We start from the raw sequence: 18,630 nt of genomic DNA, 5'->3' as shown, positions 1-18,630 counted from the left end.
TGCTGCGGCGGCGGAAAGAAGAAGAAGGAAGGCGAGAAGGGGCGGAGCGAGGGAGAGCGTGCGAGCCTCTGCCGCTCCCCCTCCTCCCCCGACTTATAGACCCGCGCGGCGGAGCTGAGGAGGCGCGGCGTGGGGGAACGTGGGGATCAACTGCGCCCACTCCCCCACGTCCCGCGATTATTGCGCCCTAATGGCGTAATAAAGCCACCGCGGGAAGGCGAGCGGTCCGCGTGGGCCGCAGAAGATCCATGCTCGGGCCGAGGCCTAGGAGTGGCGGGCCCGGGCCTGCGGCGGCGTCCCGTCGCGCGCGTGCACTGACAGGATCTCCTTGCCACGTGGCCCGCGGGATGGCGTGCGGTCAGCTCGCAGGCCGACCCGCGTTCCCGCCAACGAGAAACGGGGCCTCCCGAAGACGACGCGCACAAGCATAGCCGGCCCCTCTGGATAGGAAGCTGACCGAGCTTTTCGTCCTTTTGTCAGCCTCGAAGCTCGGTCAGCTTCGGGGACTACTGTCGGAGTAAATAACCATGGGTAGCCTAGCCGGCTCCCCTGGCCTTTCTGAAAAAATTACGAGCCGATCCGGCCCTCAAGAATCCAAGACATGGGGCCGCCTTCCCCTTGCCGGCTGTCTCCCAGGCCGGCTATCGGAAGGCGACCCGACTTTAGCCCTCATGAAGAAAGCCGCGGGAGGGCCGGCTCCGAGAAGCCGGCCACGAGAAGGCCGACTCCAAGAAGCCGGCTCCCACAAAGCGGTCAAGATCGTACCCTCGAAGTCTGCATCCACATAACGGCGATGTGACGGGGCGTGGCTACAGTAAAACCTGCCACCCCCAAATCCCGGAGCACGCCTGGCACAGTGCGCCGTACGGGTGGCCATGACCCGTCCGGCGCGGCACTGTTGCCATGTTGACCCTGATGTCATCCACGACGGGCTGCCAGCGCGGCCCACGGGCGGCGGGCCCCTTCAAGCAGAGAGACACCCGAAGGCGGCCAGGCCTCCCCCAGTCGGCCCAAGACAGAGCCGGCTCTCCACAGCCGGCTTGCCATCTCCCTTGGAGGAGACGTCCCATTAAGGAGACAAGACGCGGTGAGGCCACATCGATCACCCGCCGGACGGCGGCACTGTAGCCACGCCCGCCTCGGTGAAGCCCTCGTCACCAGGATTGAGAAACAGTAACCAGCCGCCGACAAGGCCCTGGACAGTGGGGCCTGCCTGTCGACCAAGGAGCCGGCAGCCGGCGGGACCCACCAGCCGGTGGGCCCCAGCGGCCGGCGCAGAAGCCGGCGAGTGTAGACACAGACGGCTAGGCCCCATGCCCAGCCGGATTACCATTGTATCCCCGGGGGGTAGGCCTATATAAACCCCCCGGGACACCCATGCAAAGGGATGATCCCTGCTAGTTTTAGACACCACCCAGGGAGGAGAAGAGAGCGAGCAGTGCCCTTCTTCCTCCTCTCGCCGAACAACTCACGGAGCATCGTGTAGCTACTTGTTCGTCTAGTGATCATGCGGAGACCCCGCAGAGCAGCAGTAGGGGTGTTATCTCCACGGAGAGGCCCGAAGCTAGGTAAGATTCGCCGGCTTGCATGTCTTCGCCTCATCCCGCTTCCAGGCACCGGCGACGTCTTATTGGCTCCCACAATGATATGCCACCCGTTGGCATATGTCGCACCTACCACCCGACACCGTCGTTCTAAGCAAATAAGATGTAAAACATGATAAACATCACATGCAATCAAATAGTGACATGATATGGCCAATATCATTTGCTCCTTCGATCTCCATCTTCGGGGCTCCATGATCATCGTTGTCACCGGCATGACACCATGATCTCCATCATCGTGTCTTCTTGAAGTTGTCTCGTCATCTATTACTTCTACTACTATGGCCAACGCTTTAGCAATAAAGTAAAGTAATTACATGACGTTTATGTTGACACATGGGTCATAAATAAATAAAGACAACTCTTATGGCTCCTGCCGGTTGTCATACTCATCGACATGCAAGTCATGATTCCTATTACAAGAACATGATCAATCTCATACATCACATATATCATTCATCATTCATCACAACCTTTGGCCATATCACATCACAAAACACTTGCTGCAAAAACAAGTTAGACGTGCTCTAATTGTTGTTGCAAGTTTTTACGTGGCTTCTATAGGTTTCTAGAAAGAACGTTTCTTACCTACGCCAAAACCACAACATGAATTGCCAATTTCTATTTACCCTTCATAAGGACCCTGTTCATCGAATCTGATCCGACTAAAGTGGGAGAGACAGACACCCGCTAGCCACCTTATGCAACTAGTGCATGTCAGTCGGTGGAACCGGTCTCACGTAAGCGTACGTGTAAGGTTGGTCCAGGCCGCTTCATCCCACAATACCGCTGAATCAAGATAAGACTAGTAACGGCAAGATAATTGGCAATATCGACGCCCACAACTACTTTGTGTTCTACTCGTGCATAGTAACTACGCATAGACCTAGCTCATGATGCCACTGTTGGGGATCGTAGCAGAAATTAAAAAAATTCTACGCATCACCAAGATCAATCTATGGAGTATTCTAGCAACGAGGGGAATAGGAGTGCATCTACATACCCTTGTAGATCGCGAGCAGAAGCGTTCAAGTGAACGGGGATGATGGAGTCGTACTCGCCGTGATCCAAATCACTGATGACCAAGTGCCGAACGGACAGCACCTCCGCGTTCAACACACGTACGGTTGGGAAGACGTCTCCTCCTTCTTGATCCAGCAAGGGGGAAGGAGAGTTTGATGAAGATCCAGCAGCACGACGGCGTGGTGGTGGATGCAGCAGGATCCCGGCAGGGCTTCGCCAACCACAAGCGGGGAGGAGAGGTGTTACGGAGGGAGAGGGAGGCGCCAAGAGCAAGGTACGGTTGCCCTCCCTCCCTTCCACTATATATAGGGGCTAGGGGGGCATGCCCCCTTGGAGATCTCATCTAAAAGGGGGGGCAACGGCCCCCTTAGGGTTTCCAACCAGGGGGGCGCATGCCCCCTCGGGGGGCAACGGCCCCCTAGGGTTTCCAACCCTAGGCGCCTTGGGCCCTTGGGTGGGGCGCACCAGCCCATCATGGTCTGGTTCCGATGCCACTTCAGCCCATGGGGCCCTCCGGGATAGGTGGCCCCATCCGGTGGACCCCCGGGACCCTTCCGGTGGTCCCAGTACAATACCGGTAACCCCCAAAACCTTCCCGCTGGCTGAAACTGGACTTCCTATATATAAATCTTTACCTCCGGACCATTCTGGAACTCCTCGTGACGTCCAGGATCTCATACGGGACTCCGAACAACTTTCGGGTTACTACATACTAATATCTCGACAACCCTAGCGTCACCGAACCTTAAGTGTGTAGACCCTACGGGTTCGGGAGACACGCAGACATGACCGAGACACCTCTCCGGTCAATAACCAACAGCGTGATCTGGATACCCATGTTGGCTCCCACATGCTCCTCGATGATCTCATCGGATGAACCACGATGTCGAGGACTTAATAAATCCCGTATTCAATTCCCTTTGTCAATCGGTACGTTACTTGCCCGAGACTCGATCGTCGGTATCCCAATACCTTGTTCAATCTCGTTACCGGCAAGTCACTTTACTCGTACCGTAATGCATGATCCCGTGATCAACCACTTGATCACATTGAGCTCATTATGATGATGCATTACCAAGTGGGCCCAGAGATACCTCTCCGTCATACGGAGTGACAAATCCCAGTCTCGATTCGTGCCAACCCAACAGACACTTTCGGAGATACCTGTAATGTACCTTTATAGTCACCCAGTTACGTTGTGATGTTTGGCACACCCAAGGCACTCCTACGGTATCCGGGAGTTGCACAATCTCATGGTCTAAGGAAATGATACTTGACATAAGAAAAGCTTTAGCATACGAACTACACGATCTTTGTGCTAGGCTTAGGATTGGGTCTTGTCCATCACATCATTCTCCTAATGATGTGATCCCGTTATCAATGACATCTAATGTCCATAGTCAGGAAACCATGACTATCCTTTGATCAACGAGCTAGTCAACTAGAGGCTCACTAGGGACGTGTTGTGGTCTATGTATTCACACATGTATTACGATTTCTGGATAATACAATTATAGCATGAATAATAGACAATTATCATGAACAAGGAAATATAATAATCATTTTATTATTGCCTCTAGGGCATATTTCCAACAGCACACACCTTCTCTTCCCTCTCTACGGGCATTTTCTCTCTCGCACCCCATCGTTGGTGGCCTCTGCCATACACATCACCTCTCTATGATGAAAGCCATGCACACTTAAATTACATCCGCCACAGTGGACCCCGCGACACACACACACACACGCACGCACCCCCCCCCCAACACACACACACACTAAGACTCCATCTCTCTCTCACACACACACACACAAACACACACACGCAAGCACGCACGCCCGCCCCCCCCCCCCACACACACACACTAAGACTCCATCTCTCTCCCTCTCTCACACACACAAAAACTAAGACTCCATCTTTCTCTCTCACACACACACACACCCCACAAACACACACTAAGACTCCATCTCACACACACATGCTCTAGGCGGAGCATTTGTTCCTACCACCCTTCATCCAACCTTACCCGTATGATAAACAATCACCTTTATTTACTTGCATAACATGGACAAATTCCACTTTACTTTAGTAGTCCGAAAACTTATCATCTGTACCCTTATAAAAAAACGAGTTGGTGGTGATGGTGTGCCTGCCATCTTGTAATACATACCGTATGATCTATATCTGAGGATAGAAAGCAAACTATGATAATTTTACAAAAGATACAGGCACCTCTCTCCAAATCATTATCTCCCGCAACCTCATTGCTCAGTAACTAAAAATGGAATAAGTCTCTGGAACAATCTAGCATGCATGGTGGCCGCTGCCGCCTGCCGGCGCCGTCCATCCCCATGCCTCTGCCCATTCCGACCACAAGTCACCACCACGCTCCACTCCTCCTCGCCTTATCTCTCATCTTTCATTTTTTCGATGACATTCTCGAGATACCAGTTTTTCGATAAAATTCTTGAGATATCATTAGTTTTTACACATGGGATTACTCCTACATGGGTCAATCACAACAGGTGTTCTGTAAAAAAAATGCATATTGATGTTCCGTGCAATGCACGAGAATCTTGCTTGTAATTATATAACGCAAATCACGAGCAGGAAGTGACATTTTTTTGACACAACCACGTTAACATGGCCACGTAAATCACTAGCTAAAGTAAATACCATTATACTTATATCCCGATGCAAAAGGTTGAGTACATGTCCGAAGAGTAGAGTCGCACACACGCACTCTATCTCTCAGAATCTCTCTCACACACACACCAGTTACGTGACGCCCACTTAAGCAGACACGTATGTTACAATTTGTGCACCCGCGGGTACACGTGATGCTGCGCATTTATTTAAGCCAGAAGGCGAACCCAAACAGTAGCTGCATTCATTCCCCTCCCGCCGCCTCTTCTCTGGTCGCCGTCGCCCGGTATCCATGGGCCGGCCGAAGGTAACAACATACGCCATACTCCCGCCGGAGCGGCGCTTTAATATGGAAATTTTAGTGATCATGCATGCATCTTTTTGTGCTAGCACTCCTATATAAGGGTTGACCGGTCGCTCCCCGCGGACGTGCGCGGGCGGTGGAAGAGGAAGGAGAAGGGAAGCGGGCTGTGGAGTAACGTTTTTACCACAATTTCTTAGGAAACTGAGTGCAATAATTGAGTAGTTTTGCAAACTACCAGTACTACACCTGAAACGGTTCAAAACCTATACTCCCTTGCCAGCGCGCGCTTCCCGCATGAAACGGTCAGCGTCGCCCTGGAGCGTCAGTGCCGCATTAATGCCCGGCCAGAGCGGAGGCGACCTCTCACTGGCACCGGCTTTGAAGTGGCGCGACGGCCGAGAGAGCGCCGCTTCCTGGTGCACGCGACTGCTCCGCGTCGAGACTGGCCATAGGCCCTGTTTGGATCCATGGGTTAGAGTTGGTTTGAGCTAGTTGGGGATCAAATAGCCCTAAACTATCCAAGCATGAGGGTTTAAATTGGAGCAAGTTGCACCGAACCCACCAAAAAAACTATCCCACCCAAGAGGTGCTAACTGGAGATCTAACCCTGTCAATCTAACCCTGTCACCCAAACACCTCTTTGGCTACAGTTAGTTCAGGGTTAGTCATGAGTTAGTCTAACCTCTAGCTAAGTTAGAGTATCAAACAGGAGCAGTATAGGACATGCAAGTTACTCAAAGCATACAGGAAAATTCGTACGTGAAAGGATTTTTTTTCTTTTTGAAAACGGAACGTGAAAGGAATTTTTTTTAGAATGCTCTTGGAATGTCGCTAACATGTGATAGTTAACCGACCTCAATAGATGACAGGAACGCCAGCCCGCTGCACTTTGATAGAGATGAGGAGGGAGAAGCGATACATGCTGCTGGATTACTAGAGATAGGTGTCGCACGGAAGCAAAGAAATATGGTGATAGCGTGGGTTAGCCATGTACTAGTATGATACTACACTGGGCTGCCGTGTTTCCTACTCTTCCAGTCCACTGTGGAGATGATTGGTTAATTTTATATCGCTGAATAATATTAAATATTATGAGTGCAGACGCTCCACCACGAGGTTCCTTGCTCCTTCTCGGTCGTCCGGAATCTATGTTCTTCCACTCTATTTTTTTACGTGTGCTTTGTTCATCCTTTTTCCAACACGCGAGACATCTAGCATCAAGGTGCACGTGTTATGCAAGGATCGTTCCATCTATATGAAGAACACGTGGGACTGGAACTACGAGACGAACATGTACCCAGGAGTGGACGTACGAACCTGAGTAATGTAGCGCAGTAAGTGAAGTAGAAAGGCACAAATTAATGGTATGAACATGCGTGGCATATAGGGTGTGTTTGGTTGTGGTCTCGTCTCAGCATAGTTGTTCCCTCTTCATGCATGCTCAACTCAACACCCCTCTTCATGCATGCTCTCTTCATGCATGCTCTCTTCATGCATGCTTCTAGTGTATTTGTGCTAAACTAGTGTGGACTCATGCACCCTCCATACACTCTACCAAACACCCAAAAGTAGGTCGAGAAGGGAACTCTTGGGCGGCATTTGTCTCTTACTACGTATTACCACTAAATGTTGTACGTGCAATGCACGGTGATGTTATGGAGTACGTGCCTATGTACTCTACTACTACTATATTAGTTGGAGGCACATATTAACTTTTATATTTGTTTACGTGTATGCCCCGAGACCTTCCAACTAGACGTGTCTTTGTCTCCAGGTCGCACTTTGTATCGTTCATACCACTAAGTACTACTACGTGTGGTCTCCGACCCAGAAGTGGAAGAAGTGGAGACGCTCTACCACGCTGTTTTTTTATGCTGGGCTCTACCACGCTGTTCATGTCCCACTCCTTTCGCTGACGTGTGGGACATCCAGCACGTGCCGTGTTTGGCACCCTTCGTCGTAAGAGTTGAAACACTAGCATTCATCAGAAATAAAAAATAATTATAAATCGGCAGTGATACTATTTTTTGTGAACCAATCAGCAGTGATACTATACCACGCGGTTTCCTTGCTCCTCGATATCGGAAAGAATACTTCTGTTCGCCAACATGTGGGACGTCGACCATCCTAGTCCACTTACCATGCACGCAGAACTCCAAGGGAGTCACCCAGGTCGTCGCGCCGAAGTAACAATGACTAATGAGCCGTCAAATCACATGCCCACTTCCCACTTTGAAGTTGCTTGGACGAATGAACCATCATGACTTCATTGAATTCCGCTTCTTGAAGAAAACTACTATACCAGCAGTACTGCTAGCTATAGTAGTTACTCCAACAGAGGCCTCCTTTCGTTCATAGGATAGGAATATGAAAATCATAGGAAGTGAGATGACATGCATCTCAATTCCTATAGAGAAAGAGATGCCATTTGATGCTTAGGATAGGAATTTTTCCATTTAGTCTACGCTAATGTACTGGTAATTTGCTCTAAAAACTACAGTAGTAACTAGTAGTACTTGTACATGCTCGTACTCAGACACACACACACACTAACTACTAGTACTACTACTTCTCACATGCTGGCCAGACGTCGTCGTTCTCCTTCCCGGATTTGTCGGCGACACCCCACCGTGCTTGGATCTCCCCCGACCTCTCCGCAGCAGCGCGTGCGTCCTTTTCTTTCTTGCGGCGGCGGGCCTCTCTTTTCTTGAGTGCTTTTTGACTTTTCCGCTCCCTCTGTGTGGGTTTGGCCGCCTCTTGCTCTACCGCCCATTCGGCCTTGGCATCTTCAAATTCCTCCCACATAGTTGTGAAGTCATGAGCGGCGATGAACTCGGCACGGCGGGATGCCATTGCTTCCCTACCATTTTGTGTGCGGTCGTGGGCGGCGAGGAACTCGGTGCGGCGGGATGCCATCGCTGCCTTACCAATTAGTGTGTGGCGTGGTGGCATGAACGACGCTTGGTGAGAGCTCTGGGGTGGAGTGGCCGGACAACCGTATAGTGCATTGGTTTGTCAAGAGCTCAAGGACAGAAGATGAAGCAAATTTGGATTCCCCTTCAATCCTGGTCATTTATTACCGAGTAAAATGCATTGGCGGTCATCGAACTTGTCTTGATAGCTCACTTTGATCATTGTATATGAGATATGGTGATTATACGGTCATTGGCTTAGCGTATAGCTCCGTATTTGTCTGGTTGACCAGTCAAATAGTCCGCATGCGCCTCATCAGCTCGTGTTCTTTATCTATCTACGCGGGCCTACCTGTCAATGGAGAAAGAAATACTGTAAAAACCAAAATTATGCTAGAGTGCGGACCGCTTCCGGAGCCCGCTCTCACCGCCCTGGCCCCTCAAGACGCCAGCTTCCCGCCGCATGCATGCATAGCAAGTAGTACTCCTTATGTGGAGGAGAGAGAGGCATTGACAAAGTCAAGGGGTGGGCTCTGCAAGAGCCCGTCTCTACACGTGCTCCTAGGTATAAAAAAATAATTCTAAAAAAAGGCATAAAAATAATTGTGTCTTAAAAAAGAAAGGTAAAAAACATTTGAGAGGAAATAGATAGAGAGAAAGTGAGAAAAAGCTGTAACCTGGGCATTACATGAGGAAGGAGGGAGTGGTGCACATGCCAAGTTCACTGGGCTGCCGTGTTTCACACTCCTCCGTTGTAACACTGCAGACAATAGCTTTCATCAAAAATAAACAATGAATACTCGTTGCTCGTCCTCTATATCGGAAAGAATACTTTCATTCACTGACATGTGGGACGTCGACCATCCTGGTCTACCTGCCATGCACAAAATTATCCTGGTCTACCCCGGTCGTATCGCAGGCCCAACCTTTCCCACTATAAGTTGTTCGGACGAAGGAACCATCATGACTTCGTTGAATTCGGCTTCTTCAAGAAAACTTACTGTACCCGCAATACTGCTACCACACACGAAGACTGGGTGACACTGTACCACGTCATATCACTGAAACCCACTAGCGCAAACAAGCCCGCCTAGGTCATCTATTTTGCAACGGAGGGAGTACGTCTCTACACTGCTATGATTTTGTGTTGCACGTCATATCACTGAAACCCACTAGGCCAAACTAGCCCGCCTAGGTCATCGATCGCTAAGCCTACAATTTTAGGAGCTAGGGCTATTGGTCGATCGACAAGGGATAAGTATAAGCGTACCACGAGCTCATCAGCCCCAACGTTTCTCTTCGGTGAGTGTTTTGCAAGTACTATAGCTCGCACAGTAGCTAGCCTACTAACACCAAGAATCATCAAACAAGCCCTGCTAATATGATAAACAGTTCAAACTTACATATAATCATGCCATATATTACATCAAAAGCTGGTGAGGATACATCTGTTTCCATAACTCAGAGAGGGTTCGCATGATTCATCGCATGATTCACTATCAAACAAAAGTAGCAAGATCCGCCCACACAAGACAGTGCACTAGCCCTAAGATGGTTTGATAACACGCGTCTTTCTGGTAATTAAACACAAGGTAATGCAAACTACCCTGAAGGATTAGCGCGACCAACTATTTCTTGTCATCGATCTCTCGGGAAATGACCACCGCACGGACAGCGGCATGGGAATCGATTTTTGGGGCGATGTCCGTAGGACTGACCGCGACATCGGAATCGATCTCTGGGGCGATGTCCACAGGATGGACAGCGGCATCGGAATCGATCTCCGGGGCGATGCCAATAGGACGGGCCACGACATCGGAATCATCAAGGACGTCCACCGGCACCTGCACAACCCTAACATATTAGCAAGCACATTGCAAATAATCAAAAACCACAACTATGGTAATAACCCATTATTTTTTACCTTGTGCAGCTCATCGGGGGATCTCATCCCTCCGGCGGCCATCTCCTCGTCCTCGATGGGGGCCATCACCTTGCCAGGGGAATACTGCTTCTCAGCGGCGACTATCTCCTCAAACTCGGTCTTGAGCCTCACATAGGTGGCAATCAGAGTTCCTGGGGTAGGCACGGTGGGGCCCTTGTTGTTCTTCCAACTTCCTTTGAGGAGTTCGTCCGCCAACGTCCTCAACTCTTTGGCCAATGCTTGTTTCTTGGAGTTCTTCGTCTCCATGGGTTGGCCCGCCAACATGGTCAACTCGTTGGTCGGTGCTCACTTCCTGGAGATCGCTGTCTCCAGTGGGTTGTCCGCCGGCAACTCTTTGCCTAGTGCTCCAGGATCCATCAATGAACTGACAAACAAAAAGCAATCGAAAGGAAACCACAATCGCAATGAAAACGGGAAAAGAATAGGATGTGAGAATCGGTCGGTGCTTCACAAAAAGAAGATTCTTGGAATGAAAATATAGCAGCATAACTGATTCGCCCACCTTTCCTTTGTCGGTACAGAAGAAAAATGGCAGAAGTGAGTAGCCTGGAGTGAGGTTTTCTTCAAGAAAGGGAAGAAAGGGCTTGAACGAGCGTTCCAGTGAAATGATGGTTGCTTCGTCCACTCCAACTTGGAGGCCACCTTACCACTGCTGGTAAAGGTGTGGGTTTTGTGATATGACGGGTCATGATGGCCACACCGGGGTTACAGGTGAGTCTCGACTGTAGCAGCTCGCTGTGATTTGGTGGATGGCACGCGGGCCCGGATGCTTTGAAATGTCCCGCATGTAGATAGAGCGGCTAGTCATATAGGAGTGCTCAATATTGTGCACCGCGACCAAGGTGGAGAGGAAAACGAGAGAACTACATAATTAATGCATGAGTTTAATTAGGGTAGTTTTGTAAAGTACGAGATACATTCCTCCAATCGCAAAATGCCTTGGTTCATGAGATTTGAGATTTGAGCCCTATAAACTAGAAGGGAGGGAGTACTGCACACGGTGTAGTCTAGTCACTTGTTGAAATCTCTAGAAAGGCAAATACTCCTTTCCGGTCTACAGGGCTATACTACTCCCTCCGTCTAGGTGTGTAAGTCATCTTACGAAAACCAAATAGTCTCAAAACACTTAGGCGCGGTGCATTAACTTCTACCTTATTTCTTGTTTCTTGACATATCAACCAATAAGAGATGAGAGGTGTGCATGCTTTTAATGACTTGCAATGGCTAGTTCATTGCATGCAATGCTATTAATTAGCAAATAAACATTGGTGACCCCAGGAGGAAACGGTGCTAAGCGCGTGGACCTATGCAGAATGAGTATCAACCAATGGATACTGGAGTTTAAGTGTTAAAAAATAGCAATTTTTCTCATGCAAGAGCCTGGCTAGTACTCCAAGGAACCGCACCACGCAAGCGTTCGCAACTGCCACGTTCGGGTTGCGCTTGGCTCTTCGCCTCTTCGAGAAGACGAACAATAATGATGTTACTCCTACTTCTACAGTATCGAATCCACTACTGCATGTCCGTCCACCTCGTGCGGGAGGGATAGCGAAAGCTTCAACTTACTGCTCCTGCCTTTGCATCCATGACAGGTGGGCCCAACAGGTGGTTGGCCCTCCTGTCATGCAGCCAAAGGCAGGTGCAGTTAAGGCACCAGAGCTCAGTCCGCGAGGGAGAGGGCGTTGTAGTAATCAAATTTCTCGGTCTTGTACGAGTTGACGAAGATAGGGGTTTCTTGCTTGCTAGGGTTTCTCACTACGTATATATAGGCCGGAGCCTCCGCGCTTGCTTGCTACGGTTGCTCTATTCACACACTCTCATCCTCTCCAGATTTAAACAAGATAGGGGTAGTAACACTGTCTTTCTCCCTTCAAAAAACACTGGCTTTCTATCCTCACCGCTGGTTCCAGATCCGGACATATCCCCCTCCGCCAGTGAAGGGGAGGAGGGGCAGCATTTAGGCCGTCGTCGACAGCGAGGGAGGAGACCCACTGCCGGCCGCACCGTTATCTCTGGCCGAGCACCGGCGCGGGAGGTCCTCTGATCCCTTCGTCGTTGCCTGTGGGCGGATCCGGCCTCCCGCCGCCCACCTATCCACATCTCGACGACCTTCAGGTATATCTTCATTTGAAACCGCCTTAGCTCTACTTCCCCAGCTCGCTACGTCGCTGCATGTGCATCATTTTCTACCTCCCAGCCCCTCTCGATCGGATGGTCCAACGTCACATATTTTTTTCCTTCTATTGTTAGAGGTAAAGCTACTTCATGGAGTCGAATCTTGTACTCCCTCTGTCCGAAAATACTTGTCATTGAAATGGATGTATCTAGATGTATTTTAGCTCTAGACACATCCATTATGATGACAAGTAATTCCGGACGGAGGGAGTACTTGGTTCAAACAAGAAATAAAGTGGGGGTGGGGGAATTTAGTATGTACATCGGACTTGGTACAAACAGGAAGGAAAGGGGGTGAAAGTAGTACAGACTGGTCATCCAACCGGTCTCTTGGTCGAAAAGGGAAATATAGGGGTAACGCTGTACACAGTGGTATGACCAGGACTAGATTTTCTATCCACACATAAGAGTAGGTGGCTAGAGTGAACAAAAATGGGACCAACCCAGATATGTTTCTTGGATGTTTGTTTCTCGGGGCAACAAACTATGAATCACCACTTTATGCCCCTGTTTACGTACATGGTGCTGGACTGCTGGTGCACCAACTGTTATAAGCCATGACAAGTTTAGCCAAATGTTTTTGCCTGTAATTGTTTGAGACTCTGACTGTTTCCTCTGTGCCTTTTTGTGCAAACAGGGATATCCAATTCACCTGGTTGTTGTTGTGACCTTTTGGTGCACTGCACAAAACTCTTCTTAAAAGAAGTGACTTTTGGGCTGTTTAACTAGAATGTCAGAATGGAACAGTTGGTTCATTTTGGTGGAACTGCACAAAGGGAGATCTGTGTTCCAATTCTCATCATCCATATTGGCGCCATAACCTTCCTTTAGGTAAGAATGATATTTAATGCATGTGTTCATCTCTATTTTCTGACTGCCATGAGAAAATAATGCTGTTTTTTACTAGTACACTTGTACTCCCTCACTGACAAAACCAATTCTGAATTAGAAAGCCAATCATGTACTTGGTTTCACCAACTGGTGAGGAGAAAGAGAAACAGAGCATGAAGAGGAAGAAGAAGAAGAAGAAGAAACAGTGTCAAGGCGATCTTGCTGAAGCCAGAGGCCTCAGTCGAGGCCATTCAAGGGCTCCGGCAACGACTACCTTACATGTGAGACGATCCTCCAGGGAGCCCTTCCACTTTTGCTGTCTCACTTAATTAATTAGGAGTACTTAAGTACCACTAATTTATTACTGCCTAATTTTCCTGTTGGAGTTAAACAAATCTTCAGTAGGACCCTATGCTGAATCATGTACGTGTGTATGTTTGTCTATGGAGGTGAATCATGTGGTGGAGCAGGGAGGGAATATTATTAGTGTCATGACATAATAGTGCTATTGTTTTGCATGTCAATTTATTGCCATTGGTTCAATGAGGCAATGTTTTGCATATTGTCCATCATGAATTTGATGCTACTGGTTGAGTAATATGCTAATGTCTTCCTATCCTTTCTCACTAAGCTAATGAAGGTTTCACCTTGTTCCTACTTGTGCAAATAGGGATCATGTTGTGCCAATCATACATTAAATGGAACTACACAAGACAATACAATGAACTGTATCCCAGCCAGTGCTTTAACTCTGCTGGAAGTTCTTGATAATCTTTTGATATAATATCAGCACTGGTAAACATGAATAAGCTTTTTTCTCAGGTTGGTATGGGCCTAAGGCCTTCATCCATATTAGTTTGATGTCATCTCTATTTGTATCGTGCTACTGTCATGAGAAACTCCTTTATCTTTGCATGTTAAAGTTTTGCAACCAATGATAAATGGCAATGCTTTGAGTGTTGAGTTGAGCTAATTGGCACTGATTAAATAAACTAATACCTCTCTTTAAGCAAGAATACTATGTTGCTAACTTTACCCATTAAGATAATGAGGGTGCTTCTATTTGTTAGTGTATGTTTCATAAACTAGTCCCACTATTACAGTAATCTCACTCTCTCAATATATGTGCCAACAGGGATGCTCGATTTTGGTGGAACTGCACAAAAACTTTGGGTGCTTCATTGCCTCGACAGCTTCCGTCCTTTCCTTCCAGTCGCTAAAATCCGCATGCTTTCTTCCTTTGCTGTCAGTCGCTTGGCTTATCTCGGCTTCCAGTTAAAGGAAATAGTAATTGATATGCTACCTCACACAGGATGGTACTGGTCTTTATCCTGATTATTGTGCCTGTCATATGTATTGGTAATTTGGTATTGTGCTACTGTTTGCCGATTTCATAAAGGAGTAATTTGGAGCCTGAACTCGCAGGCAAATCATTACATCGGGTGATTTCAGTAGAACTGCACAAAATGATCAGATGGACAGGTACTTATGCTGCTGGTATGTACTCCAAAGTTCACTCAGACAAGCATCGATGTTGACAAGAAGTGCCTATATTCATTCGAGTATCAACCGGCGTCAACCAATTGTCAAACTCCAAGTGTTAGGGGAGTGAACGCCAAAAATATTCTTGGTGCATAGCCCAGAAAAACGCAGTCCAGTCTTTGGTCCCAACTTGTGCCTTTTGGTTATCGGCACATATGGTAGCGAACTATATGGCATGGAGTCTAAAGATTCCAGACAAGTTGGTTGACGCATATATTCATCTGGCACTTAATCAGTCTGCACGCCAAGGATGCTCCATTTCAATTGAACTGCACAAAAAATTTGGGTGGTTCATTTTCTCAACCGCCTCCTTTCTCGTCTTCAATGTAGAATTTTGGCAAGATACAGGACCAAGATGACCCAGTAAACTGGTTGGATGAAAGTAGTGGCCAAGTTGCTCAAACCTCCCTCGGCACGAGGCCACTATTTGAGGATAAACCTACAAGCAAAGTTCAGATTGTCTGTGCTGCCTCTTATGTACTCGAAAGTTTACTCGTACAAGAACTAATTTTAGCAAGAAGTACCTCCGATTGAACACCATTTACCAGTCTGTACCCTAGGTAATTAAAGTTCGTCCATGGATCATATTGGCTCTGATCTCAATCATTTGGATGCATAAACATATTGAACATGTGTATATCTGAATCTTTTTGTAAATTATGTATGAATATTGTCGTGTGATCTATCAATCATTTGGATGCATAGATATGCTGAGCTTGTGTATATATGAATCTTTTGAGTTGTTGATTGTGAATGTCGGCTATGGATATGAATGTGTCCTGTGAACCTGAGTTTGATATGAATGTTTACCTTTTTTGTTGTATTTGTGTGTGAACTTGTTAGTATGCCTACTATGGGGTATAAAACGCAGGTCTCTTATAAAAGTAATGTTGTGTCCAATTTATGTTTTCCCTTCTAACCACATTATATATATTTATATTATTACTATTATCGTATATTTTATAGAGACTTATATATACATTATAAAAACATCCCAACTTATAAAAGTAAATGTTTAACGGAAGTTGGCAAGGAAAATCCTGGTTGTTTTTGACTCACATGCAAGGAAAATCCTAGTGATTGCAAACCAAAGCTTGCGAAGATTTTAAGGACCAATTTAATAATAACGCGCTCATTTTTATTTTGAGAAATAACTCGCTAATTTCTTAATTATATATATAATGTGCCTCTCCGGTTTATTCTTTGATATTAATTGCTCCTTCTAACATAACATTATACTCCCTCCGTCCGAAAATACTTGTCATCAAAATGGACAAAAAGGGATGTATCTAAAACTAAAATACATCTAGATACATCCCTTTTATCCATTTTGATGACAAGTATTTCCGGACGGAGGGAGTATATATAACGAGCCCACCTAATACGTGTATTTCAAGGAAGTGCAAATGGGCTGGGATTTCTTAGAAAATATAAATGGGCCTGATTGACGCGAAATTGTTTGTTCACCCAGCCCAGTAAATGGACTATACATTCTAGAAAACATGGGTTAAATATATGCCACATTTTTGCAGGCTGACATGTGGGCCAATAGGTCGAAGCCTACGCAGGGCGTTGTCAACTTGGTCAACAAATGATTGTGTCATCCACAGCCATTGGATTTATATCCAACGGCCGGCATGCACCTTCAATCTCTCATCTTCTTCCTCCAGCGTCGCCGGGACCGCCTGGTCCAGCCTCCGGTGGCTAGCGGCTCTGCTTAGCACGCATCACTGTGAAGCGCTACCCCACCGCCGGCCAGGCTATCCCTCCACCCCTCGACACCTCATGTTATTCTCCATAGACTACAACCCCACGCCGCAACAGAACCAGTTATAACCCTTCTCCTCCTCTCAATCTGCGACTCCACTGCCACGTTTTCCCATCTCCGAGTCGTTCCCGTCCGGGGCCTTGCCGTCGTCCACTGCCTCGCTGCGTTCGGTGCGGCATGGTCAACAAACAAGAGTCATCGGAAGAGGACTTTACGTGGAGAGCCTGACGGCTGGGACCCACGAGGTCCATGGTCGCACGCAAGGAAAGTTCCTCCTTATTAAGCTGAAAAAAAATGTTTCCTCCACCTGACAGCTCGGACCCACCGGTTGTATCTTCGCACGGAAGGAAATGCCTCCTTGTTTTGCGAAAAAAAGTATTCATCCCGTTGACAGCTGGGACCTGTCAGATTTGGTGACTGACTTGTGGGCCTACTAAGCGGACGTGTACGCACATCTCTCATCTTCTTCCTCCAGCGTCGCCGGGACCGCCTGGTCCAGCCTCCGTCGGCTAGCGGCTCTGCTTAGCACGCATCGCTGTGAAGCGCTACCCCACCGCCGGCCAGGCTATCCCTCCACCCCTCGACACCTCATGTTATTCTCCACAGACTACAACCCCACGCCGCAACAGAACCAGTTATAACCCTTCTCCTCCTCTCAATCTGCGACTCCACTGCCACGTTTTCCCATCTCCGAGTCGTTCCTGTCCGGGGCCTTGCCGTCGTCCACTGCCTCGCTGCGTTCGGTGCGGCGTGGTCAACAAACAAGAGTCATCGGAAGAGGACTTTACGTGGAGAGCCTGACGGCTGGGACCCACGAGGTCCATGGTCGCACGCAAGGAAAGTTCCTCCTTATTAAGCTGAAAAAAATGTTTCCTCCACCTGACAGCTGGGACCCACCGGTTGTATCTTCGCACGGAAGGAAGTGCCTCCTTGTTTTGCGAAAAAAAGTATTCATCCCATTGACAGCTGGGACCTGTCAGATTTGGTGACTGACTTGTGGGCCTACTAAGCGGACGTGTACGCACGACTTTGTCAACTTAATCAACAAATGATTCTAGTAGCTGGACCGTTGGATGTTAATCCAACAGCCGTGCTCCTTCTTCAACCTTTGTTCTTGCTCCTGTCTCCCATGGGTGGCACCGCGGCTGTGCTGCCACGCACCCGAACCAGTGAAGTTTCCCACTCCTCTCCATCTGCGACTCCACTGCAGCTTAATAAATAGTAACGTCTTTGGTTTTAGCCTGGTTTTCCGTAGATTAACCAGGCAATTCTCTTCTTCTTAATTAATCGACGAGGCAATTCTTTTACCTCCGTTTTGAAAAAAATAGTAACGTCTAACTGAGCCAGTTAGTTAAATGCGTACACTTGGTGTAGTAGGATCTTTATTTAGTTTGATGCATACACTTGTTCTTTTTTGGTAGCCCTTTTGTAATGATGGCTGATGTTTGGTTTGGAAGAGAGAGTTGCGTCTTCACTCTTCTGGCCTGCTTACTGCTTCTGTTGCACCCCCAGCCTGGTTGCTGTTGCTGCTGTTTTCAATGTACAATAAGTAGTATATTTCGTCTGTTGGTTGAATAAATGTGTTGTTAGAACGATAAACACAATGTTTTGGAAGTCGTTGCACGGTTCGATCCTTTAGTGCCCCGTACCGTAAGTAGCGCATACTATTTATCGTACGGAACATATATTTTTTGAAACTCGGAACACACTTTCCACTTGTTGATAACATGCAGCCCACTGAAGAAGGCCCAATAGAGAAGCCCATAATTAATTGGAAGGGAGGCTCTCGCATGAATCCGGCCCAGGTACATGCTCATGGTCCCCTAAACATAAATAAGTAAATAAATAAATAAATAAATAAAGCTAAATGCTCATGCAC

The sequence above is a fragment of the Triticum urartu genome, chromosome 7A (assembly GCF_056163025.1).
Source record: "Triticum urartu cultivar PI428250 chromosome 7A, HENAU_Tu73, whole genome shotgun sequence".
Taxonomy (NCBI): Eukaryota; Viridiplantae; Streptophyta; class Magnoliopsida; order Poales; family Poaceae; genus Triticum; species Triticum urartu.
The sequence above is the reverse complement of the archived record's forward strand: the minus strand, read 5'-3'. Positions refer to the sequence as shown.